Genomic DNA, 27,126 nt, shown 5'->3' with positions numbered 1-27,126 from the left:
AAAGGTATCCTTTTAGTCTGGTTCATCATCATCTCAAATGAAATTGCTTTTCTACAGTGAAAGAAGAGGAGAGAATGGATATTGGATGGAGTTTTTCTGCAGTAGCTGGGCAGAAATGTGGCCTATAGCAAACTGCATGAGGATGTATAGTTGCCAGCTAAAGGACGCTTTTGGTGTATGCTTCCTTTTGGTTATACCTGAGCCTGTACCAAAAAAAGTAATATTAAGTTCTGTTCTTGGCTGCTCTGTGGGGTGTTAAAGAGAGTTTCTGTGTCCACTCTTGGGCAGAGGGGAGAGCAGCACTCAGATGCTTTGGTGGTGGCTGCAGTGGCCACAGAGAGCTTTCTGGAGCAGCAAAGCCACTTCACACTCAGAGACAATGTGTCTACGCTGTTACTACTGATGGCAGTGGGGGGGCGGGGACACAAGCTAGACATCTCCTGGAGACTCCCTGAGACATACCAGAGGGTATACCACCTCAGAAGTCAGCTGGGGTCCTACTGTCCCACAGGTGAGGGTTACCTGGTCAATGAACTTTGTGCTGAACCACATATGTGACCTCATTTATAACCATGAGCAGGTGAGACCTGGAGGATATTTGAGTGACTTGAAGTAAAAGACATACTCCAAAATCATGTTTTGTAAAGAAGGAATTGGTTAACAAAATGTGGAGGCATGCATTTTAGACTAAGTTCTGCCTTTTTTAAGTGAGTGCTAGTTGGTGCTCACTTTGGTGATTGGTAAACTTGGTGATTTTCAAAGCACATTTCATGGAACGCTTGTTTCATGGAATACCTCAGAGGCCTGAGTGAGGCCAAATGAGCTAGGTATTGGTCCCCAGCTCCTACCGCTTACATGATATTCATGTTTTTGCATTCCACATAACTTTGTATTTGAAAAACAATTTCCACTGCTCAAAAAATTAGAAACTACTGGCTTAAGTATTAAACTTATTAATAGTGATCATCAGTAAAGCTGGTCTAATGATATCAAACGCCGCAGTATTGCAGAAAAACTGAATAAAAGGACATGAGTATACCTACTCTTCTAAGAAAGAAACCCCAGCCTATAGCAACACTAACTGAGATAAGCAATACCAGTCACCATGATTTAAGTACTAAAATAGGTTCTGAACATCATGAACTAAACTATTTAGAAGGAGAGAAAGGGATTCTCCATGAATTCAAGTTTTGAAAATTCCTGTTTATCCATCTGAGAAGATGAAAGTGGTGGTGGGGGGAATGGACAAATGAGTGGAATATATAATAAAAATCTGATTAAAATTTTCCAAGTCATGAAGGATACAGAAATGGGGAACCATAGATTCTTTAACCAAATCCTGGAATATGAGAAGCTGATGAAACTCCTTGAGTTTGAAAGAAGCAGATACACCACAAAGAAGAAGAAGTACCACCCTATGAAGCAGGTGGCGAATTTGTGAATCCTATTATTTCAAGTGAGCACACAAGGTGACAGTAGAAATTGGACACAGAAAAGATTTAGATACACGATGGGCCACATCAGGTCTTCAGGTCCTGACTTCAGTGAATTGCTCTTGGAAACCTGAAATAGGAATTTGAGGTAAGCTAGAAATGTCTTGAAGTCTATTTTAACCTTTTGGGGCCAGTATTTTGTAGGGTAATCATTACTTTCCACACACAATCCCATAATTCTACTTTCAGACTCAGATACTGGTCGGGGTGGACCACAGACTGACATGGATTCTTATGAGTGTTTATATAATGGGAAGTACTGGCATTTCCTCCACAGCCAGGTTTTGCTAAAGCAGTGGGGTATAACATCAATCAAAAACACAATTTATAATATACTGCTGTTACTCTCAGTGTAAGAATATATGCCTGATTTGTCTGATTGGCTTTGTGCTTTGTTTACCATAACATGGATGATAATTACGACAAGCGTTTATGTCACACTATGTTAATAAGAGCGCTTTTAGTAATCACCATAGGCAGGTCATTCCTCCTGATTAAAAGTGAAATGTCACTGAATGCTGGCTTTGTACAATGAATTAAAATATTATAGCTATATACATATAGTTTTTATTAAAACTACTTTTGTTACTGAAATTCCAGCAGGAAAAAGATTAATTTTGTTACTGCAAATCCAAGCCTCTATCTTCTAGCACTGCATTTCCTTCTGAAACAATGGTATCTGGGACACACGAGGTTACTTAAGAATATAATTATTGCATGACAACAGAGCTGCCTGCAATTGGGACTTCGAGTAGGTAGCATATCATAATCAGCAGCAAGAGATAATGATTCATGAAAGAGAAGAGCAGGCTGTGATTCAGGATCCTCTGGAGAGACATGAGTAGATCCCCTTAAGACGGACTTTGCTCCAACACTGGGAGAAGTGTGGCCCTTCACAGAAAAGAAGGGGATGGCTGCTGAATTTAAAAGCTGCAAGTGACCTTCCAAGGTCATCTAGTTCATCCCCTTCAGGCAGAAACCCTTAGATGCCATAGTAATTCGAGGATAAGGCAGCCTGAGAGAGAGAGGGCGCCTGCATTCCAGAATCACTCCAACATTAAGAACTTCACTGCCAAGAAATTCTTCTTGGATTTAAACATAATTCTTCATTTCTATGGCTAATTTGCTTTTGTTTTCTCTTTTCTTCTCCTGAGAGACAAATAAGCTGGTCAAGTAAGAGTAAAGAACCAAAGAAGGACAACCTGCCTAGAGATGGTGAATTCAAAACTAGAGAACTCGTTATGTATCCATTCTTTCCCTCAGGTCTGAAGAACAGCAGATGCTTTTCTTGGCAGGCAGAGGGCACTGGCAGGGGGCAGCTGGTCTACCTGTTTCTAGATAACTAAAATTCTTTAAGGCTCAGGGTACAACACACCAGGAAATCATTTGCTAGTGCCTACCAAAAAGAAAAAGAAAGAAAAGTAGACAGAAGGGGAAGGAGAGCAGCAATGTAAAAGTCTATAAAAATACTGAGCTCCATGGGTCTGAGCCTGGTGCTCGAGCATGGGGGTGAGCAGGAGGTCTCTTTTTCACCCAGGTAATGACTGTATAGGCCCCATAAGGAGATGGTTAAATCAAACACTGAGATGACTGCTCTTAAGAGGGGAAAAATATGTCAATCACACTTTGCCTTTGACACAAGGAAATTCCTTGAAACTGAGAATGGAGAGTGGAAGGGAGGGAGAATGTCTCTTGATGTGGGTGGCCAGGAAACCAGGGGCCAGGAAAGCATGAGAGGAGAGAGGGAGAGAGAGAGACAGAGAGGGGAAAAAAACACAAGATTGAATTCTAATCAAAATGCTATGAGGCGTTCACACCAGGCCTTGAGAGAATATTAACAAGGTTACCCGAGGGGGGGCCTTTAGCCCCGGGAATTATTAGTGAATATGGAATTATATTTGCACAAACATTACCAGATGCAAGGAGCTAAATGTCCTGCAGATGTGGAAGGAGCCAGCGTATGTTCCAAACAGGCAGCAACTTTATTTGCTTTACCCTTCTTATGAGAGCCTGGGCAGCACATTTCTGAGGGGTTACATTTCTGGAATGACCACCACGCCACTAGGCCCTGTTTTCGAATGGCTGCTTGCACCAGCCTTGAAAATACCTCTGCCCGGGACCACGTGGAGTGGCCCTGAGGTACAGCATGCCTCCACCACCTCCACGTATCACAGGGCTCCAAGGGGGTCATGGGGCTCTAAGAACGGATTTTCTGAAAGAGGGCAGAGTTCAGAGTCAGGTAAATCACAGCAATTTCAAAGAGGAGCTTTGAAATCAAATGTAACCAGCTGACATTGGGGTGAAAAAACAGCAAAATTCAAGAGAAACAAAGAGCTCCTTCTGAGGTGCTGCCATCAGATCCTCAGGACTCTATTTGATTTCGATTCCCCACTGCTGAAGGGGACACATCCCACATCTGTGGGTGGACAAGCTGCTGCCTTCAGGGAGTCTCCTGAATTTGTTACCCCGAATCCCCACCACCATCTTGCTCACTTCGAGGAAGACTTGCCAGTAGGGGGGACAGAATTGTTCTGCACGTTGCTATCACAGGTAGGGGCAGTTGACCACGAAGCTAATGGCCCGAGACCCTTCCAAAAGGCCCTGCTAGGGGCTCTATCAGTGTGTGGGCATGGTTATGTGTTTTTATAAAGTTTACAAAATTAAGGTATTTAACGCCAACGAGTTAATACTGCTCTGACGTCCCCTCTGTCACACTTGCTTTTGTGTAAGTTGGCTTCAGAGTTGAGTTGAAGATACATTCAGCTTGAGTAGAGTGGGATGTATTATGTGTGATACACACTGCTTCTGTGTATAATGGACCCTAGCCACCCAGTTATAGGAGTGGAGTCCAGAAACACTCCTACCATTGTCTGTTCACTCAAGGAGCTGAGACCGAGGTATGTCATGCTGAGGTGTGAATGCATCCCATAATGACCAGCCTCCAAATTAGGAGGATAATGGAGGAGAAACAAGATTTGACATGTATAGTCAGAAGCTAGTCCGGGAAGGCTAAATCTTACAACACTTTCATGAAAAACCTTTGTAGAAGTTTTCCCAAATTTGACAACAACCGTAAAATTTTGCAGGACAGTAGAAGAAACAAGTTGTGCTGAAAAAACTTTTCCTAAACTATCGGTAGTTAAAAACAAATTTTGATGAATCATAATAGAGGTAAGTTGAAATGTTTCCATTCTCTCTATACAACGTATTACAAAATTTTGGTCATATGAAGAGGCCATCAAAATATATACACAGACATACACACATAGCAAATAGAGATATTTGAGGTAGTTAATAAGTTAAAACATCATGATGTAATGTTTGTGGATTCTGTGATATTTGTGGTATTTATTGGTTTGCTGGGGTTTTTAAAAGCGTGATTTCTTTTCTCATTCTAAATAAATATTTGCTTTAATTTGATAACCAGAATTGTGTATTCTTTTTCTTAAAGAAGGCCTCCAATATTGTAAAAGCTTCAGACTCAGTATAACCCAGATTTGCCTCTGGTGCCATGTACCATGTAAACATACTTTCTTTTATTTCACTCATCAACTTATAAGGTAGTCCTTGTTTGTACCATTTTAAAAAGGAGGAACCGGAGACTTTTAGTCATGCAGCTTCTAAATAGATTTGAATCCAAGGTCTGTCTTATGCCAAAGGAAGTAATGAATGCTAGTCCTAACCATATTCCCCACCCGGGGGCACACTGCTTCCTGAAGTCACCATTCTGGGCTTTATCTAGTCTGGTGTAAATGGGCTCTACTGACGCCTCCCCTGCCACCCTAACCATCTGCCCCTGAACTACCTCATTGTTAATAGATCTGAAAGATCTCACTGTCAGAAAACGTTTCTTCATTTCCTTTCCATTACTCTGAAACGTGCCCTTGTGGACCCCTCAGTCGATTCCTCCTTCTTGTGATATTTGACAATTTTTTGGTAGTGTTTATGCTCCTTGGAAAGAGACAAGAAAGATATTTCAAAGCTTCTGGTCTGAAGGGCATATTGTCTTTGAAATCTTTTTTTTTAATTGAAATTCAAAACACCGCCCCCCGTCCAGGAAGCCCACCAGATTAATTCCAGGCAGCAAAATTCCCCTGCTAACCTCTCACAGTCCCTTTATAACTTGCTATTGGCTAAACGCAACCACACTGGACGTGTTTGCTTATATTTTTTCTTATTAGAAAACTCAAGATTAGCAATGCCTTACAATCTTTACAACTTAAACGTAAATGCATATTTGGTTTCCAAATTTTTTGTAGGAACTCAGTAAAATGTTTACACTATATTAGGTAAGGAAGTAAAGCCTGTTTTTTTCTTCAGCACACCTCAGTATCCATCATGTTGCTTTCAAAATGAAAACTATGCAAATTCGTTTTGTGTAAAAACAGAAAACCTCACTTCTATGGTGGAACAAAAGTTCATCAAACTCCCCGTCTGATTTTCCCAAATTCTAATGGATGGCTTTAGCTCTTTCAGTGTGCACTAGTGCTTCAGTATCTCTCTCTGCAAAATAAGAATTGTGTTATTTCTTTCCCATTTACTTCACAAAAGTCTCATGGGGAACAAGAGTTAAATGATTAATGACCGAAAGCTCTTGGACAAACACAAAATGCTTAATAAAAATAATCCCTCATTGCCACAGTGATAGGCACCCATGACCTGATGCTAAGCCTTGACCGAGATTGAAGGCAATTCAGATAAACTGTGGGCCCTGTCCATGAATCCAGGTTCCTTTTCCCCTTGTGAGGACACTCTGGGGTCATGTTCTTTGATCTCCTCCACGAACAGGCCCCTGTTCATGACCCTCCCAAGCTCAAACCCAACCCCCAAGTAACATGAAATCTGGCTTCCTGGTCGTGGAGAAGTAACATGTGAGGAACTGTAAAATGCACCATTGCGAGGGCAATATAATTTTATCCTCCCTTTCTCGGGGAACGCGCCTGCTCAGCCCACACCACAATATTATTAGGAAAACGATTTGAGATCAGAACTCAATTTTTTGTCTAGTTTAGGCCCTTCCTGAGAGAAGCCTTTGCGTAGCTACGGAGTCTCTAGGTGAAACAATGTTCCCTGTCGTGACTGAAAGAACTGGGGTGTGCTTGAAGAGTAAATACATCTCTATGGGTAGAAACTGCAAAGGTTATTTTACAAGGGAACAAGGGATTCTGGCATATTCCTAGTTTATTGTCTTGAATGAACGTAATCTATTCCTGGTCTGCAGGTGTAATACAGCCATGTGAAATCGCCCTGGACTCAAACCTGATCCCTGAGAAATTCAGAAAACTCAAGATGCATACTTACTCAACTGCCTTGTCCTAAAACAACTTTCTTTTTATTCCCTTCCGTAAGAGAATGAAAGAAAAATAAGAGAGTTCCTGTTAGAGAAATGAACCACTAAGCTTCGTTATGCGTTATGAAACAGCATAAGTAATATGAAGTAATACAAGGAGCTTTGGCTTTGGAATCAGATAGAACTGACTTTGGAATCTCAATAGTGTCAGTTACCAGCCGTGGGATCCTGAACAAGTTATTTACACTCCCCTGAATCCATTTCCTTGTCTATAAAGAGAGACTAAAAATCTCTCTATCACAGAGCAATAGTGAAGACTGGATTAGATATTATATAAAGTGCCTGGCAGAGAGCCTAACGTAGAGTAGACAGTTAATACACAATAGCTAGTCATAATCGTAACAGTGAAAATAATACTATATTCCTGTACTACCAACAAATCTATTATAAAATTCAACAAATGATTTGGAAGATCTATGTGCCGGGCACTACAGGGGAGGAAATAAAATGACTCACACAAAATGAAACCTACCCTCAAAGATCTGACCAGTTAGTTTCAGTTTTGAAAATGTTAGTAAAAACATATCTTTTTGTATTTTCTGCTTTTGCTTAAGGTATATGCCAACCATAGCATATGTCCTTAAATTGTATAGGTTATAACTATTATACTACAATACACTCATTCCTCAGAAACACTGTATACCATAAAATTGCAGGTTAAAATAGAAGGGAGATAGAGAAATAACATATTCAACTTTGTAACTAAAAACAGTAACAGTCATGTGGGAGATAACTTGAACAGCTCAGGAAAAGCCAATCAGCTGGAGGTTGCCTCAGGGGAAATTTTAAAATGCATACAATGCATACAAATTTCTCCTGCTTCTGCCAAGATGGAGTGTCAGGGACTAGGTTTGCTCTGCTGTGTAAAAAACAGCAACAACAATAACAACAAAAGGCTTGGACAAACATACGAATCAAACAATAGCTCTCAAGATACTGGAAATAAGCAATGAAGGTCAGTGATCTCTGAGAAAGCCCTATGATTGCCTAGCTTACTGTCTGAACAGAGTTTCCAGTCTGCGATGCAGAGAGAAGAGTTGAGGAGATAGAGCTGGGAGTTCAGGTAAGCCAATGTGGCTAGAATTCTCAGAGCAGAGAACTGGAGAGGAGAGAACTGCACAGAGAACTGAGAACTACAGTGTCCCTTTCGAGGTTTCAGTAGGTAACTGATTAAACATGTCAGTGAGTAAACTACCTGAGACTAGGAAATGAACCGCCTTATGAAATAAGAGCAAACTATTCAGGGGTTCATACAGGGTCAGGAGAGTGGCCATTCCCATCATCCAGAGTGGAAAATGTCATAATTCGTGAAGCTGAGGTTAGTAATAAGATTCTTGACTCAGGAATGGGCAAGAATTAAATATTGTTCTGGTCCCACCAAACAAAGCCTAGAAGCAAGACCCAAAAGTATCAACTGTTTCCAAATAACTTAACCATATCCCAGAACAAAGAAGGACAAATACCGTACGCTAACACATATATATGGAATCTAAGAAAAACAAACAAAAAAATGTCATGAAGAACCTAGGGGTAAGATGGGAATAAAGACACAGACCTACTAGAGAATGGACTTGAGGATATGGGGAGGGGGAAGGGTAAGCTGTGACAAAGTGAGAGAGTGGCATGGACATATATACACTACCAAATGTAAAATAGATAGCTAGTGGGAAGCAGCTGCATAGCACAGGGAGATCAACTCGGTGCTTTGTGACCACCTAGAGGGGTGGGATAGGGAGGGTGCGAGGGAGGGAGATGCAAGAGGGAAGAGATATGGGAACATATGCATATGTATAACTGATTCACTTTGTTATAAAGCAGAAACTAACACACCATTGTAAAGCAATTATACTCCAATAAAGATGTAAAAAAAAAAAAAGAATATAAAAATATCCGACATCACGCAAGATAAAATTCATAATGTTCATTATCTAATCAAAAATGTCCGGACATGCAAAAAATCAGAAAAATAAAATCCATAATTAAGAGGAAAAACCAATTAATCAAAATATACTACAAAATGACATAGATGATAGCACTAAATAAATAAGGACAGTAAAACAGTTATAACTGTATTCCATATGTTCAAAAAATCTAAAAGAAAGATTGAACATATTAAAGACGTGGAAGTTTTTTTTTAATTGAATTTCTACAGATAAAAACTAAAATGTCTAAAATGAAAAATACCCTGGATGGGATTAACAGCAGATTAGACTTCATGGAAGGAAAGTAAGTGGACTTGGAAACAGCAATAGAGACTATCTAAAATGAAGCATAGAATTTTTTTTTTTTTTAAAGAAGAAAAAAATAAACCATGGGACAACTTCAAAATGCCAACTATGTGTGAAATTGGAGTTATTAAAGGAAAGAAGGCAAGGAGGAAATACAAAATATATGAAAGAGTAATGTCTCACGTATTTTTAACTTTGATGAAAAATATAAACCCATAGTTCCAGGAAACTCAATGGACTTCAAACACAAGAAACATGAAGAAAACTACACCAAGGCACATAATCAAATTGTTAAAACTAGTGATAAAGGGAAAATGTTAAAAGAGTCCTGAGAAAAATGATTCTTTACATTCAGAGAAACAGCAGTAAGGATGACATAGATTTTTAGATAATGTAGAGCATCTTTAAAGTATTCAAAGGAAAAAAAAACCTGTTAAATTAGAATTCTGTAGTCCATAAAAATTCCTTTAAAAATTAAAGTAAAATACTTTTTCAGACATATAGAGGCAAAAAAAAAAAAAAAAAGACTAAAAAATGATCTATCGGCGCTTCCCTGGTGGCGCAGTGATTGAGAATCCGCCTGCCAATGCAGGGGACACGGGTTCGAGCCCTGGTCTGGGAAGATCCCACATGCCGCGGAGCAACTGGGCCCGTGAGCCACAACTGCTGAGCCTGCGCGTCTGGAGCCTGTGCTCCTCAACAAGAGAGGCCGTGATAGTGAGAGGCCTGCGCACCGCCATGAAGAGTGGTCCCTACTCGCCACAACTAGAGAAAGCCCACGCACAGAAACGAAGACCCAACACAGCCAAAAATAAATAAATAAATAAATTTATTTTTTTAAAAAAATTAGGAATCTGAGCTAATGTTTTAAAAAAAATGATCTATCTATGATTACCTCAAAAGATAGAAGGAAAAAACATTTCACAAAATCCAATGTCCATCACTGATCAAAAAAAAAAAAGTTTCAGCAAACTAGAAGAAAAGAAAACTTTCTCAACTTGATAAATAGCATCCACAAAAACCTACAGCTAATATCATACTTAATGGAGAAAGACTAAATACTGCTCCTCTAAAATCAGTAAAAAAGTCAAAGATGTCTGGGCCATCACTTCTGTTCAGCATCATACTGGAGGTTCTAACTAGTACCATAGGGAGGGAGGGAGGAAGGGAAGGAGGGAGGGAGGGAGGGAGGAAGGAAGGAAGGAAGGAGGAAGGGAGGGGCGCTCCCTTGGGAAGAAGTAAAACTGCCTTTATTCACAGATGACATGATCATCTATGTAGAAAATCCTAGGGAAGCTACAAGAAAGCTACTAGAACAAATGAGTTTAGTAAACTTGCAAGATACAAGATCAATACACAAAAATCAATTGTACTTCTATGTACTAGCAACAATTAGAAATTTTAAAATACCATTTAATATAAATACAAAATAGTAATAAACCTGACAAACGATGTTTAATATTTATATACTGCAAACTACAAAATATTGCTGAGAGAAGTTTTTAAAGACCTAAATAAATGGAGCAATACACAGAATTCACGGTCACAAGATTCAATATTGTCAAGATGTCAAACAACAAGGTCCTACTATATAACACAGAGAACTATACTTGATATCCTGTGATAAACCATAATGGAAAATAATATTTTTTAAAAAAAGAATGTATAACTGAATCACTGTGCTGCACAGCAGTAATTAACACAACACTGTAAATTAACTATACTTCAATTTTAAAAATGTAGGAAAAAATGTCATTTCTCTGCAAATTGATCTATAGATTCAATGCTCTCCCAATCAAAATACCCACAGGCTTTTTTGTAGAAATTGATAAGCTGATTACAAAATTTATGTGAAGTTGTACACCTGAAACTAACATAATGTTGTAAGTCAACTATACTTAAATAAAAAATATAATAAAAGTTAGGTGAAATGACAAGGCCCTAGAATACTTAAAACACTTGGAAAGGCAGAACAAAGTTGGAGAACTTATGCTACCTGACTTTAAGACATCTTGCAAAGCTGTAGTAATCAAGACAGCGTGGTACTGGTGTCAAGGAAGATAGATAGGTCTATGCAACAAAATAGAAAGGCCAGAAATAGACCTACATGCATATGGTCCACTGATTTTTAAAGGTACAAAGGCAATTAAGCATAGAAAGACAGTCTTTCCATAAAAGCTGCTGAAACACTTTTATAGTCACATGCAAAAAAGTGAACCTCAATCCATAACTCACACCATATACTAAAAACTCAGTATGGATTATACATCTAAATGTAAAACATAAAATTATAAAACTGCAAGAGGTTATTTATTCGCTGAACCATTTAAGTTACAGACACAAATCATGACAATCCAACCCTAAGTACTTCAGCAGGTATCAGAGAAATTAGGTGATTATTCTATGGGTTGGCCAAAAGTTCGTGCGGGTTTTCTATGTTAAAGAAAAACCCGAACGACCTTTTTGACCAACCCAATATCTTTCCATGTTGTTATCACACCAATAAAATTAACCCTGACACAATAATATTATCTAATATACATCCCATATTTAAATTTCCTTAATTGACCTAATAATGTCTTTATCTTGCTTTTTTTTTTCAAACTAGGAAATCTAGGGTTTCAAATCAAGTCTTATGCACTGCATTTAGTTTTCATTTAGTTTTCATCTCCTATGATCTGAAAGAGTCCCCCTCCCCCAAGTCTTTAACAATTTTTATGGCATTGACCTTTTTCAACAATCCATGCCAGTATCTTGAAGGATATTCAACAATCTGGATTTGTCTGACTGGTTCCTCAAGTTTGTATACAGGTTGGATATTTTTGGCATGTATCCTACATAGGTGATATACACTTCCCACTAGAGCATGGTAGATATACCTAATGTCATTTGTCCCATTGGGCATGGTAAGTTTAATCATTTGGTTAAGAGGAATTTGCTGAATTTCTTCATTGTAAAGATATCTTTTTCCCTTTGTAATTAATAAGCAATCTGTGATGTAATATTTTGAGTTGTATGGATACTCTGCTCTCCAATAACAGTTTACCATTGGTGATCTCTTTTTGCCTATTTTTAAAATTGAGATATAACTGACATACAACATCATATTAGTTTCTGAGGTACAAAACAATGATTTGATGTATGTATATATACCGAAATGATCTTCACAATAAGTCTAGTTAACATCCACCATTGATGAGCTTCACCTGATTCAATTATTGCACTGATGGTTGCAAAATGATAAATTTGTACTCTTATCATCCCTTCTGTATAACTTTCCTCCCACCTCCTGCCTTGCTTTTTTGTAGTATCACTATGGACATAAGGATTTTAAAAAATTCAATGTGTTACATTATTATATTAATGCGTTGTCTGTTATTCTTTGGGATGCTCAAATTGTCTCAACTGTGGCCATTAGCAGTCCCTTCAAGACCTCGTCTGTGTCCTTCAGACATGTAATTTTTAGTCTTTGAGCACTCCCTTGATTTCTGGTACTATATATTCTGGGGTTATCTTATGCTTTCCCTGCTCCAAACCTAGACCTGACCATCTGCCCAAGAAGCCTTGTTGTTTTTTGACAAATGGTATTTAGAAACTAAGACCTAATTTCTAGGTGTGCTAGACACAGAGTTCATAACGGTGTCCTCCAATTTCAGGGCTCTTTCTTATCTTTCTTCACTGCATATTTCGAGTTCCCAAGTATCTCTACACTTTTTTCTTGCTCTGTCCTACAATGCAAATAAAATTATTTCAGTACTCCAACACCAATGCTAACAACAAACCTACTAAGTTCCAGATTTTGTTAAAGATCTTTAGACTGCATCCCATTCAGGTTACTGTGTTCAAAAGTTACCTTAATTCTTTTTAGCTGCATGGTTATGTTTATCAACTTGATAAACAGGTTTATTTTTTTCTGATGGTATTCAATTTTAGGGTTAACTTCTTTCAGGCTTTTCTTTTTTTATTAATTTTTATTGGAGTACAGTTGTTTTACAATCTTGTGTTAGCCTCCACTGCACAACAAGATGAATCAGCCATACACATACAGCTCTCCCCTCCATTTTGGACTTCCCTCCCACTTAGGTTAGTACAGTGCATTAGGTAGAGTTCCCTGTGCTACACAGTATGTTCCCATCAGTTGTCTATTTTATACGTAGTATCAATAATGGATAGGTGTCAATCCCAGTCTCCCAATTCTTCCCACCCCTCCCCCTTTCCCCCCTGGTATCCATACATCTATTCTCTACATTTGTGTCTCTATTTCTGCCTTGCAAATAAGACTTTCAATCTTTTCAAATTAATTTATTTTTGAATTTGTAAAACACCTATGTAATTTAAAAATTCAAACTACATGAAATATATACTCAGGGATATCACACTCCCCATCCCTATCTTATTGGGCTCATTACCTACCCCTTACCCTATATCAAGTACCACTGCCATTTTTTAAAATCTTTCCTCCGTGTCTGTTTTGTGCAAAAATAAGCAAATACACATATTTTTATTTCTCCTTTCTTCTAACACAAAACATAATATACTACATATACTCAGATACACCTTGATTTTTTTTGTTCGTTTCACTTAAGAGTATATCCTGGAAATCACTTCATACCAGTTCACAGAGGTCTTCCTCACTGTCCTTTATGGCTGCATCATACTACATTGTATGGATATACCATAGCTTACCAGTCTCTTGTGGAAGGAAATTATGACGTTTCCATTTTTTTTTGCTATCATAAATATTATCACAATGAATAATTTTAATTATATATTGTTTCTTTTTTTGTGGCAGTATATCTCCAGAGTATACATCCAAGAGTGTATTAGTTTGCTAGGGCTGCCATAAAAAAATACTACAGACTAGGTAGCTTAAACAACAGAAATTAATTTTTTCACAGTTCTGGAAGCTAGAAATCCAACATCAAGGTTTCCATAAGTTTGGTTTCTTCTGAGGCCTCTCTCCTTGGCTTGCAGATAGCCACTTTCTTGCTGTGTGCTCACATGGTCTTTCCTCTTTCCGTTTGTTGTCTGTGTCCTAATCTCCTCTTCTTACAAAGATACCAGTTGTATCGGATTGGGGTGCACCTATAGAACCTCATTTTGCCTTAATTACCTCTTTAAAGGTCCTTTCTGCAAATACAGTCACATTCTGAAGTACTGGGGGTAAGAACGTTAATATATGAATTTGGGAGGGGACACTATTTGGCCTAAAATCAAGACTAAATGCTAGGTGCTGTTAAATTGCACTTCATTGGTTTATACAATTTTGTACTACAATCAAGCACTTATTTTTAAATTTCTTAAAATACAGCTGAAAGAACTACTGCTTAGCAGTAGCCACACTAAAATTTTTTTCTTTCATACCGAAGGTTATAATTTTATTCCAGCTATTCTAGCTCTCCTTCCCTAGGAAAATCAAGTTTGAGTTCTACAAATTCCACGTTATTTTCTTATTTATCAATTGCATATGAGATACTTGATGTTGTAGAAACATCTTTGGTAGCAGACCAGATTGGGCTTTAAATTGTTATGACTCAGATATTTTACCCTGAATCCGGATACTGTTTTACAAAGAATTCTTGCCCTGAAAAAAAAAAAAAAAAAAAAAAAACTCTTCTACTACAGTAATGATTCTGAGAGTGGGACATGTGGATTTTCTAAACTAAAGAAAATTTGTAAAGCTGGGGATAGAGCCAAGTTTTCCAGTCTATGTGAGGAAAAGAGGAACTGAGCAGACTCTATTCCCAAAAAACTTAAAATGAGAAGCATAGATTGTATTGTCCTTAGACTTGTCCTTTGCATTATAGGTGTAGCTTGTAAAAATAAGCCCTCATTCCAGGGATTATGACCTCATGGGAAAGATAGTAACATTGCAAGAGATTTACAGCTATCTCTGGGCTCCTACATCTTGATACCACAGAGTTACGTCCTCTAGTTCTCACAGGTGAGTAGCCTATAAGGTGTATTCCCTTCCCCTCCATCAGTCTGCTCGTATCAAACAGAACTCTGCCTCTGACTGCTCCCTCCCATGGTCTTCTTTTGAGAATGGTCTCATATTCTGGGCTTTACTTTACAAGTGAAATTTTATCGCCAAACAGTTACAACCAAGTGTTCTGAATCTTTAATCTTTTTTAATTACAAAAGAAAACATCATCACTGTATCAAATTTACATAGTTCAGATGTCTATGAAAGCAAAAAGTAAAAGTCCTTTCTTGAACCCCAGATGTAACCTATGATAGTGTTTATATAGTTATTTCTAAAAACAAATTTCTAGTGATGAGAGCAGGTGGGAAACGCACTCTCATGCACTGTTGCTGTGTGTACATATAGGTTAACATCTTTGGAGATAAATGAGGAGATAGTTCTCAAGATGCAAATACACATAACCTCAGAATTCACTTTTGGAAATTAACCCTGTAGATATTAGATTTATTTTGTCACGTGTACAAATACTTACTTACAAAAGTGTTCACTGAAGTGATGTTTGAAATAGTAACGATCTAAAAGCAATCCAAAATGTCTACCAAAAAGAGATCGTATAAACAAATAACGATACTCTCATTTAATGGAATACTATGAAGCATATCATTTTCTTTAAAACTGAGTTATACACGTTTGCTGATACGTTAAGATGCTCATGACACAATAAGGGAAAAAATGAAGTTGTAGAGTTTGTAGGGAAGAAAAGCATGCGGGTTTTGTGACATCTTTGTCATATGCACAGAATACTTCCGGAAGGATGCATAACAAATGACTAACAGTTCTTCTTTGGGCAGCAGGATTCAGGATCTGGGATAGGATATTGGAGAAGAGAATTTTTACTTCTTGTTTTGTATTTTCCTTACAATTTGAATTATTTTTGTTTACCATGTGCATGCATTCCTTTTAAAATTGAAAAAAAAAGATATTTTCAAGAAGCCATTTCCATGTTCTTGTGCATGACTCTTACCCACAGTTCTCTGTTAAGTAGATCATGATGCATTTGTTTCTCACTGTTTCCTGAAAGTTTTCTTTTTTCTACATCTTTCCTTTTCAGTAGCCATTCTACATAATGGAAGAAAATGGCTGAGTTTTGTCTAAATTATAGTAGGACTGGAAGGGAAAAGAAAAGCAAGTTGGGTTTTGTCTCATGTAATTTTTTTGTGTTATAATAAAACATCTAAACTCTCAGGCAACACACCAAGATAAGCTTAAGCAAAAAGTAAAAAAGAGCAAGAAATCTGAGGTGGAGAGCTTGGGATGGAGATGCACAGAATGTCTGCCTCCCCGACCATGATTCTAACATTCCTAATTGTTTGTTATATGTTTACTTTCTATACCCTGGAGACCAGGAAATAGTTTTCTCATACCAAAAATTACATTACAATTGTAAAATGTGCTTAGTTATTTTGTTATTGGAGAAGAGTTGACGATTATTTGAGAAAGATTAAGAATTACTAGAACTCACTAGAACAAGGCTTTATGAAATAATATCTGACCATCTTGGACCTATAAAATTTTTTACAGCCACACGGAAAGATAAATATTGGTTAACCCGCACACTAGCCAAGGTGAAAATCGGACAGCACTGGACACAGGGCCATCAGCATCTTATTCCGAGAACTCACAGCTGTGTTTCAGAGCTGAAACATATGACGGTTGGCCATGTCATTCCACAGTACTGACATCTTCTAAAAGTACTGGATGGCATATGTAAATTAAAATAAAATGAATATTTAATTTCATTTTTAGAATATTTAAAAGTATTTTGCAATTCCCCTGGAGAAACTGCAGGCTCTCTGGACTGTTGCAAAGCCAGGGCTAGCGATCCCTGCCAGGGAAGACGACTGACGCCAGCTGCTTCTGAGAAGTCAGGGATGGTATGAAATGGCACCAAGACGCGTCACTGTCACTTGTTTGATTGGAAAAAAACGAATCAAGCAGTTGACTTCTCCAAGTAGGTACCCGAGCAGTGTTATTGTTCAAAGATTTCTTGAAGGCCTGCATTGCCAATTCAGTGAAAGCCATGCCTAAGCGCTTCCCCCACCATCCCTGACCAATTCCAGCAATGGAAAACCATCTGCATCCTGGCTAAGCCCAGAACAATTGAATTCTCTGTGCAAAAAGTAACCATTCCTCCCACCATTCCTGTGTCCCATCCAAACACTGATGTCTGCTTCAGTCTGCAAGGGACTGAGGGCATAGGCGGTTTCTGCTTTAGTTGTGTGAAAACATAAACTAACATCTGCAACTCACTTTAGAGTTTTCAAAGCATTTTTCCCTCATATATCCTATGTTTCTTCTTTATACACAGCCAAAAGTTAGAGGGCAATTAAAATATAATTTTTATATGTACGCAACCTACATTCCCTCCTCAGCCTCTCAAATCAAGTTGAAAATGTCACTGGTGAATATTAATTTGAGAATTGTGGGAACATTTTTGTTTTCTTAGAAATAATAAATTAAAATTGAAAATGATTTTTCAGCCTTCCAAAATGACAGCTTGACTTCAGATGTTTCAAAATTTGCCCAAACTAGTACCTACACTGTTTTATAGTATTCAGTGCAATTAAGCAAGTATTTATTGAGCACCCCCTGTGTGCAGGGCATGTGCCATACAACCTCAGGCAAGGCTGGTGGATGCTCTAGAAGGATCTTAGGAGTCCTTAGGAGAACACAGACAGTCTTGCGACTGGGGTAGGGTATGAGAGACTCTATAAAATATGGGCGCACATGGCGCTGAAGGAAGCACCAGGAGGGGTGCTAACCCCATCTTGGGAGAAAAACATGTCTCATGCGGCTTTACAATAGATAGCCACCACATCTTCACAGTACGTTAAGGAGAAACATACTGTTTGAATTATGGAAAGTGGTGTGAAAGCATCTTGTTTGGGGAAAGCAAATGAAAACATGCATATTTCCCCCTTGGCTTTGTCCACGTTCATCATGTTTTCTTCCAAGTCCCTCCCTTATCTCACCATGAGCTGTGACTCCTCTTGAGCTGTACAGGGTGCTGGCTCTAAACAGATTCATGGGAAAGGGCCTGAAAATGCCTGTGTCATGCCAGGGCATGGGAGGCAGTGAGTGAAGGGACCAGGCAGGGACAGCAGGACAGTGGGGAGAAGGCATCCACAAAACAGCTGGCTCTGGTTAGCAAAACACCCGATGCCAGGGATAGGCAAACCTTGATAAGGATCAGACTACTCAACTGAGATATTACTTTTGGGATTCTCTACTCACCACCCCTCCACTGCAACGCTGTCCTCCAGGCAGGGTTAGATTCCCCTCTCTGGGCCTCCACCGAAACCCTGCTTCCCTCCCTGGTGACATTTGCTTGAGGTGGGGCAATCTGATTCTCTGTTCACTTGTCACCCCTATAAAACTTTAAGTGTGTGTAGTTCAAGACTTTTCTTTCTTTCTTTTTTTTTTTCGGTACATGGGTCTCTCACTGCTGTGGCCTCTCCCGTTGCGGAGCACAGGCTCCGGACGCGCAGGCTCAGCGGCCATGGCTCATGGGCCCAGCCGCTCCGCGACATGTGGGATCTTCCCGGACCGGGGCACGAACCCGTGTCCCCTGCATCGGCAGGCGGACTCCCAACCACTGCGCCACCAGGGAAGCCCCGCAAGACTTTTCTTTTATCTCCAGTATCTACCACAGTGTGTGGCTCAGAGTATCTCGCAGAAAATATCTTTTTTCTATCTTTTAAATTAAAAAACACTAGAAATCCCCAAAGTAAAATTCCATGGCTTAAAAAACACTACATAGAGATGTAAAAGTTACCCTTTCATATCCTCATTTTTCTTCTGCTAAAACAGATCTATCAATATATATAGTAAATATTGGTTGAGTGAATAAATGAGTGAATAAATAAATCTAAGAGTTGAAGAGGCTGAGGGAAGGAATGTCAGAAGTTAAGCCAACAATCCGAAGGATCTCCCCATCTCAAGATCCTTAACTTCATCACATCTGCGAAGTCCCTTTTGCCATATGTTTCTGGGCTTTAGGATGTAGACATCTCTGGAGTCCATTATTCTGTCTACCATAGAGTCTGTGGAACAGAGAGACAGAAGATCTAAGTCTTACTAAGTCCAGACTCTCCTTCTAAGGAGCACTTTGACCTCATTCACTTTCTTTCTTTGGATCTTAGTTTCCTAAGCCACAAACTGGAGAAATTCATTTAGCAAGTATGTTATTAGTCATGCACTTTCTAAGTTTTAGATACAGGATAAAACAGACAAAAGTCCCTGTTTTTATGATGCTTACATTCTAGAGAATGAGAAAGTAAATTAAGTAAAATATGTTAGATGGTGATAAGCATTGAGGGCTGGTGAGGAGACCAGAGTGTCCAGAGCAGAGCAAGGTAAAAGGAAGGCAATAGGCAAAGGAGTCAGAAAGGGAGGCTGGGATGGAGAATACAGATCATCTGGGCCTTATAGGTCTTGGGAAGGACTTGGGAAGCCACTGGAGGGTTTGAGCAGAGGAGTGACCATGATTTACAATAACACACTTTTTTTTTTTTTTTTTTTTTTTTTTTTTGTGGTACACGGGCCTCTCACTGTTGTGGCCTCTCCCATTGCAGAGCACAGGCTCTGGACGCACAGGCTCAGTGGGCCCAGCCGCTCCGCGGCATGTGGGATCCTCCCAGACCGGGGCACGAACCTGTGTCCCCTGCATTGGCAGGCGGACTCTCAACCACTGCACCACCAGGGAAGCCCAATAACACACATTTTAATGGGTTGCTCTGGCTGCTGGTTGAGAATAAACTGAAGGGGACAAGAACAGATGCAGGGAGACGTGTTAATACCTTATTCCCCTATCTTCACTCCTCTGTACGCCTTTCTATTTGCATATCCATGCTTCCTTCACGCGTGTAGTTATCCCTCTTAAGAGCATCCTGCTCCTCTTTCCAATTTGAAATTCCATTCACCAGTCAGCTCAGTGCTCCTCTCAGAGCTGTCGGGGCACTTGGGGAACTTGGCATCTTTGGGTGAGGAAAGTGGGGCAAATACCCTTCGGAAGCCTGTCCAAGGTCATCCAAATAGTAAATAGTGGACCCAGGGCTGTCCCTAACGTGTGATTTGAAGGAAATTAAAAGATCTTCTTGCTATAAAGACACTTTCCCTGGAATAGTTTGTGTTTGCAGTTTCCCTCATTAAATTGTGATCTGGAAGAGCACAGATAGTATCTTATTCGGCTTTGTGTACTTAGTGCTTAGCGTGGTGGCTGGCACGGGATAGACACCCAGTAAGTTTCTGCCAGATGAGTAAATAACAGAATGTCAGGCCCTGAAGAGTGTGTGTTATTAGCATCATGTTGTCAAACTTCACCCCACTGCCTCCTGGTGTTGAGTGTCAGACAAACGGAAATGTCTAAGAATCTATGAGACCTAGGCTGAGTGTTCTAGGAAGAGAGACTTATTAACAAACGGAGCCACAGCAGGATTGGAGAGGGATCCTCCTAACCCAGTACAGATCAGAGCCAGAGGCCCCCTTCTTTACCTTCCCTCCTTGATTCCCTAGTGGTTCTAAGACAAGAGGGATAAAATAAGTTCTAAAGGGGTGTTATTCTCTGAGGAGGAACCACAGTCCTATTTTGTGTGACCTGTGCCCTAGGCATGTGGATTTTGTTTTTATTTAGGTGACTACAGTGACAATAGAATTGACAGGTGTAGCCGGGGCTGGTGTGGGAGCTGTGCATGTCGACCAGAAGGGATGTCCCAAGAAGTGCATCCTTGTTCTGTCAGGGGCTTTGTGGACTCATATTGAGTGATCTGGTTTCCACTTTTTAGAAATTGGGGGACCTGAGTTTACACTACCATGTCCATGCTCTAGAATGGCACCTATACTATTGTATTTTAGCAAGTTTATAAGAAATCTTCCCTGCAATACTCAAGCTTCTCCATGGTGGAATCCATGTCTTTATCCTCCATGGTTCCCCAGTAACTTAGACAGTCTCAGGTTAACAGTTGGTGGTCAATAAGTGTGGGAAGAAGGTAGGAAGGAAGGGTGGGAGAGAGGCAGGGAAAAATGCTGGCTTTCCAAGTCCTCTGTCTCTGAGGTTTCAGAGTGGGAACTAAGAAACTACAGCCAAGAAAAGAAGGCGGTACATGTGATAACATAGAAGAAGCATTGCATGGTACCTGTAGTGACACAAAGATTACACTTTTAGTCCTTCAGTTTCATGGGCATGCAGTAAGCATACGTTAAATGATTTTTGAATGAGTGAACAGTATGAATCAATAAAAGTAACAGCACATTTGCTGGACAACCTTTACAGTTAAATGATCTCCCATCTCCTCCAGTTCTTACTCTGCCTCTAGGTTCTCTCCCTGGCACCAAATTCCAAACGCCATCTCCCCCTACTCCAATGCATGTGATAATATCAGAAGACTCGTTTTTCCACCTTTGTTTTGGATTTATCATCTAATGATTTTCTCACTAACAACACCCTTCAAGTTAGTCAGTTTGGTTCGATTCCTCCAACACGCTACTCAAGACACAGTTTCTGGATCTTTCACAGATTTAGAATGAAATGATTAAATAGTCACCGAGGTCCCAGTGGGACCATCTGTCAAAATGTGAAGATAGTTCAGCCTATCAGCCTGTAGATGTATTTCCAAAGCACTGGGAGATCTTTGGGTTAAACATGTAACACCTGCTTGAGTGTAAGCTTATATAGTTAAGGGCAGGAAGGAACCTTGAACATCATCTGCTTCAACCACTCCCATTTTTTCAGATAAAAAGCAAGCTGAGAGGTTAAGGACTTTTCAGTGTCACTTTACAAGTTATGGCAGAGCTGGGACTGGGAATAAAGTTCAGTACACCCATTGCCTCTTGGGACACAATCTCTTCTCACATAATCTTTCCTCTCTTGCTTCCGGTTGCTTCAACCCTCCTGACGGAATTTTATCCTCTGAGATGCAAAACTGATATCAACAAATCCTTAAAAAGAGATGCCAGCAAACAGAGAACTTGATGATAAATAGGGAGATGACGCAAGCACAAGGACTGAATCCAGAAATAAATCATATCTTCACATAGTGTTTACTGAAGTTGCATTTTGAATAATTTCCATAGAAATTATTTTACCCACCACAGGAATGTTACTCCCTCCCACAGGGATTTGACCAGACAGAAAGAGAAGCAGAAGGGAAGAAGAGCGGTAATTTAGATTTATATATAAAACATTAGCTGGAACCTAAGTAATAAGCCTCAACTAATCAGAATATTTTATGCATTCTGCCTGTTAGTGGAGAAAGCAAACCACAAGAAAGCAAGCATATATCAGAGATTTAAAAAATGCTTCTAGGGCTTATTTTAGGCTTTACATTTTTTTCCTAATTCCCTGCACTATCTTTAAAATATCCCACTGCACACCTCCCTCCTTCTCCTCACGTGTTCATTTGTTCATTTAATCAATCTGCCAATATTTATTGAGCCCTTTTCTGATGTCCCAAGTACTCTGCTAAGTTAGAGATGAAAACATGGTTTTCCATCAAGTTTAATGCCTGCTTAAAAGTTATCCTAAAAACAAAAGTTATCCTAAGAAGACTGGGAGTTTTTTCACTTTTTTTGTTGTTTTACAGTTATATTTCTAGTTCTATAAATGGATAGTTCTGTACTGAATATTTCCATTTGGCCGTCCAGGTGCACTGTGTACCATTTTGCAACCTGTCGTGTACTTCTTGGGGAGTAGGGGTAAGGACTGACCCTTATGGAGCAGATAAATCACGTTCCTTTGCCCTGGAGTTCAGCAAATGAGAGGAACCGACAGGTCAGAAGATCACAGTGTGGGAGGAGAGACAGGCACGGCTATTCTCATTCCCCACACCTGCCAAGCTGTGGATGGACAGTGGCTACATTCCTCTCCTAAAGATCACAGCATCTGTTAGGTAACCCTTCCTAAAACTCTTGGATTAGCAACTGTCCTATAAATCATTGTGATTGACAATTACAAAATAATGAGTATATTTCTGCGAAACAACAAAAAGCAGTGTAGTTGGGAGGTAAGCAAACTGCTACCTAAAGTAGCTACAGAGGATGAAAACAGGTCAAGATACTCTTCCCACCTACCCTTTGAAAAGTGATCTTCGAAAAGCCACTTCATGATCACAGTTGGGTGAGAAAAGGTTCATATTCTCTGTTTTTCGTAAACCTAACCCTGCCATGCCAGGATGACAAGTAGGCCCAATTTTATTCGGTTGAGAGTAGCTGCCTGGGGCACAGTCTTGAAAAAATTGTGAGGCCTGTTCTCAATATCTGTGTCAGTATCTGCCAGGGATGTGGGTCAGGGCATATGCTTGAAATACGGATCCTGACTCTCATACCCATCTCTATACTTCTAAATGAGTCTGATTTGGGACAGTTAGATTCTGGGACAAAAACTAGTTTCTAGAATCACAAGAGTTACAATTTATGTCATTTAGCCCTCCTACTTTTTACTCATTTTACACAAGGAACAGAGGCATATGAAGATGAAACGGTTCACTGAGATCAGTAATGGAACCACCATACAAATTTTCTCCAAATTCATGCTCGGTTCTACTTATTAAGGACAAAAAGTGAAAAAAAAAATCACTGATTGCAACTGTCAGTTGAGTTTTGGAAAGTCCAAGAGAATCTAACTGGTTAGAGATGGGATTTGACAGAGACAGTGAGGGTAACACCCTCCCTGTTTTTAGAGAGATTAAGCTATCTTTTGGTGTTTTTAGAAAGATCAAGACCTAAGGATTATGTCTGACTTTCAGTGGTCACAGCTAGGATCCTAGAATCACACCAGACAGGTACAGAGTGGGCAGGAATCTGATGTAGTTTGATTACATAGACAAAATAGAAAACAGCTTATCTAAAGACACTCCAGGAAGCTTTTTGGAGGCCTTGCTATAGTTCTTTTTGTAAAACATAAATCCAGAAGAGGGAAGCCTACTCACCCTAGTTTTGAAGTAGCTGAGAGCAAAGGGTGGTAATTTAAAAATAGCATGAGTGTGCAGATAACATATGGATCTTGTCTTTAGGGCCATACCACCTGGAAAAGATATGGCATGCAAAGAGACATAACAAAGTAAGATGTTCCTTCAAAACTTTAATTTGCTCATTGCTAAGCTCCATTTCCTCCACGGAACATATGTCCTAAGACTGCGGGTGGACAGTGGGGATGGGGGACATTGAAAAAAACCTCTTACATTCCTCCAAAATTATGCTCTCCATTCTAGATCCATACTTAAATAAGGCAGCAATTCTCTGTCTTCTTCGAAGATCTGTATTCTAATGTTGAAAAGCAGTTTGAAAAAGAGTATGGAGAGAAAACATGAAAAATGAACAGGAATCCCAGGGCCTGCAACACCCCCATATAATCAGTCTTCTTCCTGGTACTGCACACGAAGGATTCTACAAGTAATGGAGTCAGTTGTCTGAAGATCAATAACTGTAAATTATTCACTTATGTCTGCTCTGGCTCTCCCCATCCTCACCACCTTCTCCCAACCCTGATCAAAATGTCTTCATTGTTGTGGAGTAGGAAAGAGTCCTTAAGGTAAGAAGGCGAATCTAGAAAAGACTATGGCATTGGCCCTTAATTTTAAGAAAAAGGTACTCCAAGAAAAATTCTACTTTGCTATCCACATCACCCAGCCTCTCCCTTGATTTTATTTTTTTACCTTCCAGGAAAAAAGTGATAGTAATGCCACCCTTCAAGCACCAAAGCAGCCTTCCCAAAGACCAGATAAGCCTCCTGATTACTACCCTCATACAAAGAAGATGCTACAATTTGCGCTTCCCCAAAAATTATTAGGGAAAAACAGCATCTTTTAATGTTAGGGGTGGAGAGATGAGAGCATCAACCCTTTAAAACTCAGCCATTTAGTTGCTCTGACTTTGAAGCATGACAAGGATGTGCCCTTAGGTCAAACTGTTCCTTGCTTGGACCAGCCCCAGCCTTAGCTCCTTCAGCTTTACCGTGGTGTCACTTAAAGGAGAGCACTCATCTGGAGATCAAAGTCCTTCCTATTCCTGCTCTTATTTGTTGTGTGATTTTTCATTAAGGTACTTAATATCTCTGGACCAGTTTCATCAAATATAAAATGAGGGGTAGAACTAGAATTAAGCCAAAGGTGTAAAAGAACAATCACCAAATCATTATTTTTGTTTCCCATGTATTTTAGTGACTCTTGGAAACTATCTCACTCTAAGGGAGACTCTGCCTCAGTGTGATTTAGGTCACAATGAGTCCAGCATAAGACAGTATGGCCAGAGAACTGTGGCTGTACCCCAGATTATGAAGCAAAAGGTTTGCCTTCATTGTGGAATCTCTCCCTCTGTATTTGAAAAACATATTCAATATAAATGAAAGGTCAGAGGTGAATGGATTGTGCTTCAAGTAAGTTTTGAACATAGATGCCATCTAGTCTTTGCATTCTGCAAAATTCTTCTTTAAGTGAATAAATGTGTAGGGTAACTCTCCATTACCTTGATCAGCATCTAATACCAACCTGACACTTAGAATTAAATTAGAGAAACAAAATTGGATACTTTGAGACTGGAGGGCTGATTATACTACCAGAGCTAAGAGTGGATTTAAACTCTTTCCTTATCCCATTTAAATCTAACTAGATATAAACTCTCCATTACTGAGGAACAGAGGTGTGTCTGCAGAGGTGGAGGTTCCCCTTGATGTTCTTGGTCAAGGAAACCTAATCCTTTCTTCTGACACACATGGTTGCAATAGAAAGCGTTCCCCAACTGCCAGTCTGGTTTTAATCTATTGTTTCAAGTAAGATGGGATTTTCAGGGAATGTTAAGGAAAGAGCAAAATTACTAGAACTTACTATAAAATAAAACTGTTGATGAGAAATCAAATTTTAAACAAGTGTTCAAAATTCTAAGCATGAACATATGCAGACATACAGTGCATGCTACAAGTATACGAAAATAAAAGGTTTTAATTTTAAGTATATCTAAAGTCTGCTTTCAATACAACATTTACATCTCATTTTACTAAAGCTCTTTGGCTTACCAAATGAGAGCCATGGTAAATATTGCCAATAAATACAGTGGTGCTTCATTTAAACAACAATGTTGGACAATGAAATATTCCATAAGTGAACTTCCCATGTAATCAAACTAACCCTGCATTATACAAACCTTTAAAATGTTAACCATTTTATATGGAAACTTCTCAAAAGTTACAAATTTTTTCTTTAAAAGGTACACTGAAGAACATCTTTTCCTGAAGATTCAGGATTAACATTTACAATACTCATTAAAATATGCTGAATATACTGCACTTCTTAGAAGAGCAGAAGATGGTGAGCTTAGATGATGGTGAGCTTTTTCGTGATACTTTTGCCAACACCAAAAGGTTTCAGACCGCCATTGTAAAAAAGTGCAAAAGCAGACAAAACTAGCTTGCTTTTAATAGGTCTAGTGTCTTTTCTGCTGTCAGCTGTCCCTTCTGGCTAAAAGCATACCAACCTGTCAATTAATTGCTTACTTTGTCAAAATAAAATTTAGATTTAAAAGATGTGCCTACTTTGTGCAAGGTACTGTACTAGGTGCTAGGGAAATGTAAGAAACGCAAAAGAAATCATCATGCTGGCTGAGTGACAAGAGTCACCAGGTCACCACTGTGGTGGGAAACACAATTTATTCTAAGTTTGAAAATAACTTTTTTTTTTGAAGTACAGTTGATTTACAATGTTGTGTTAGCTCCAGGTGTGCAGCAAAGTGATTCAGTGTTATACATATATATATATACACACTTTTTCAGATTTTTTCCCTTATAGGTTATTTAAAAATATTGAGTATAGTTCCCTGTGCTATACAGTAGTTCCCTGTGAAAATAACTTACTTTAAAAAATATAGATATTGAAGTGATTACACACAGCTGTCCTGATATACATTCTTCAATGGGAGTGTCTTGGAAATATCTCCCATGAAAATATTATCAGTCATGTATGTGAGTCTTCGGAGATAAAAGACTAAACTTACTGCTTGAGTAAATAAAGTGCACAGGCCCTGTGACAGCTTTCTGTCAAAACCCTCATATCATTGCTAGGCTTTATCTTATAATCCAGGTGG

At 39.2% G+C, this 27,126-nt stretch overlaps 1 protein-coding gene across 1 annotated transcript in view; it reads right to left on the bottom strand.

The window, feature by feature from the left end:
• HAO2 (hydroxyacid oxidase 2) overlaps positions 1 to 27,126 on the bottom strand; it is a 216,166-nt gene that overhangs the window by 187,279 nt on the left and 1,761 nt on the right. The gene's annotated exons all lie outside the window — the stretch shown is intronic.

This window comes from Pseudorca crassidens, chromosome 2, assembly GCF_039906515.1.
Source record: "Pseudorca crassidens isolate mPseCra1 chromosome 2, mPseCra1.hap1, whole genome shotgun sequence".
Classification (NCBI taxonomy): domain Eukaryota; kingdom Metazoa; phylum Chordata; class Mammalia; order Artiodactyla; family Delphinidae; genus Pseudorca; species Pseudorca crassidens.
This window is presented reverse-complemented; position numbering and strand designations above follow the sequence as displayed.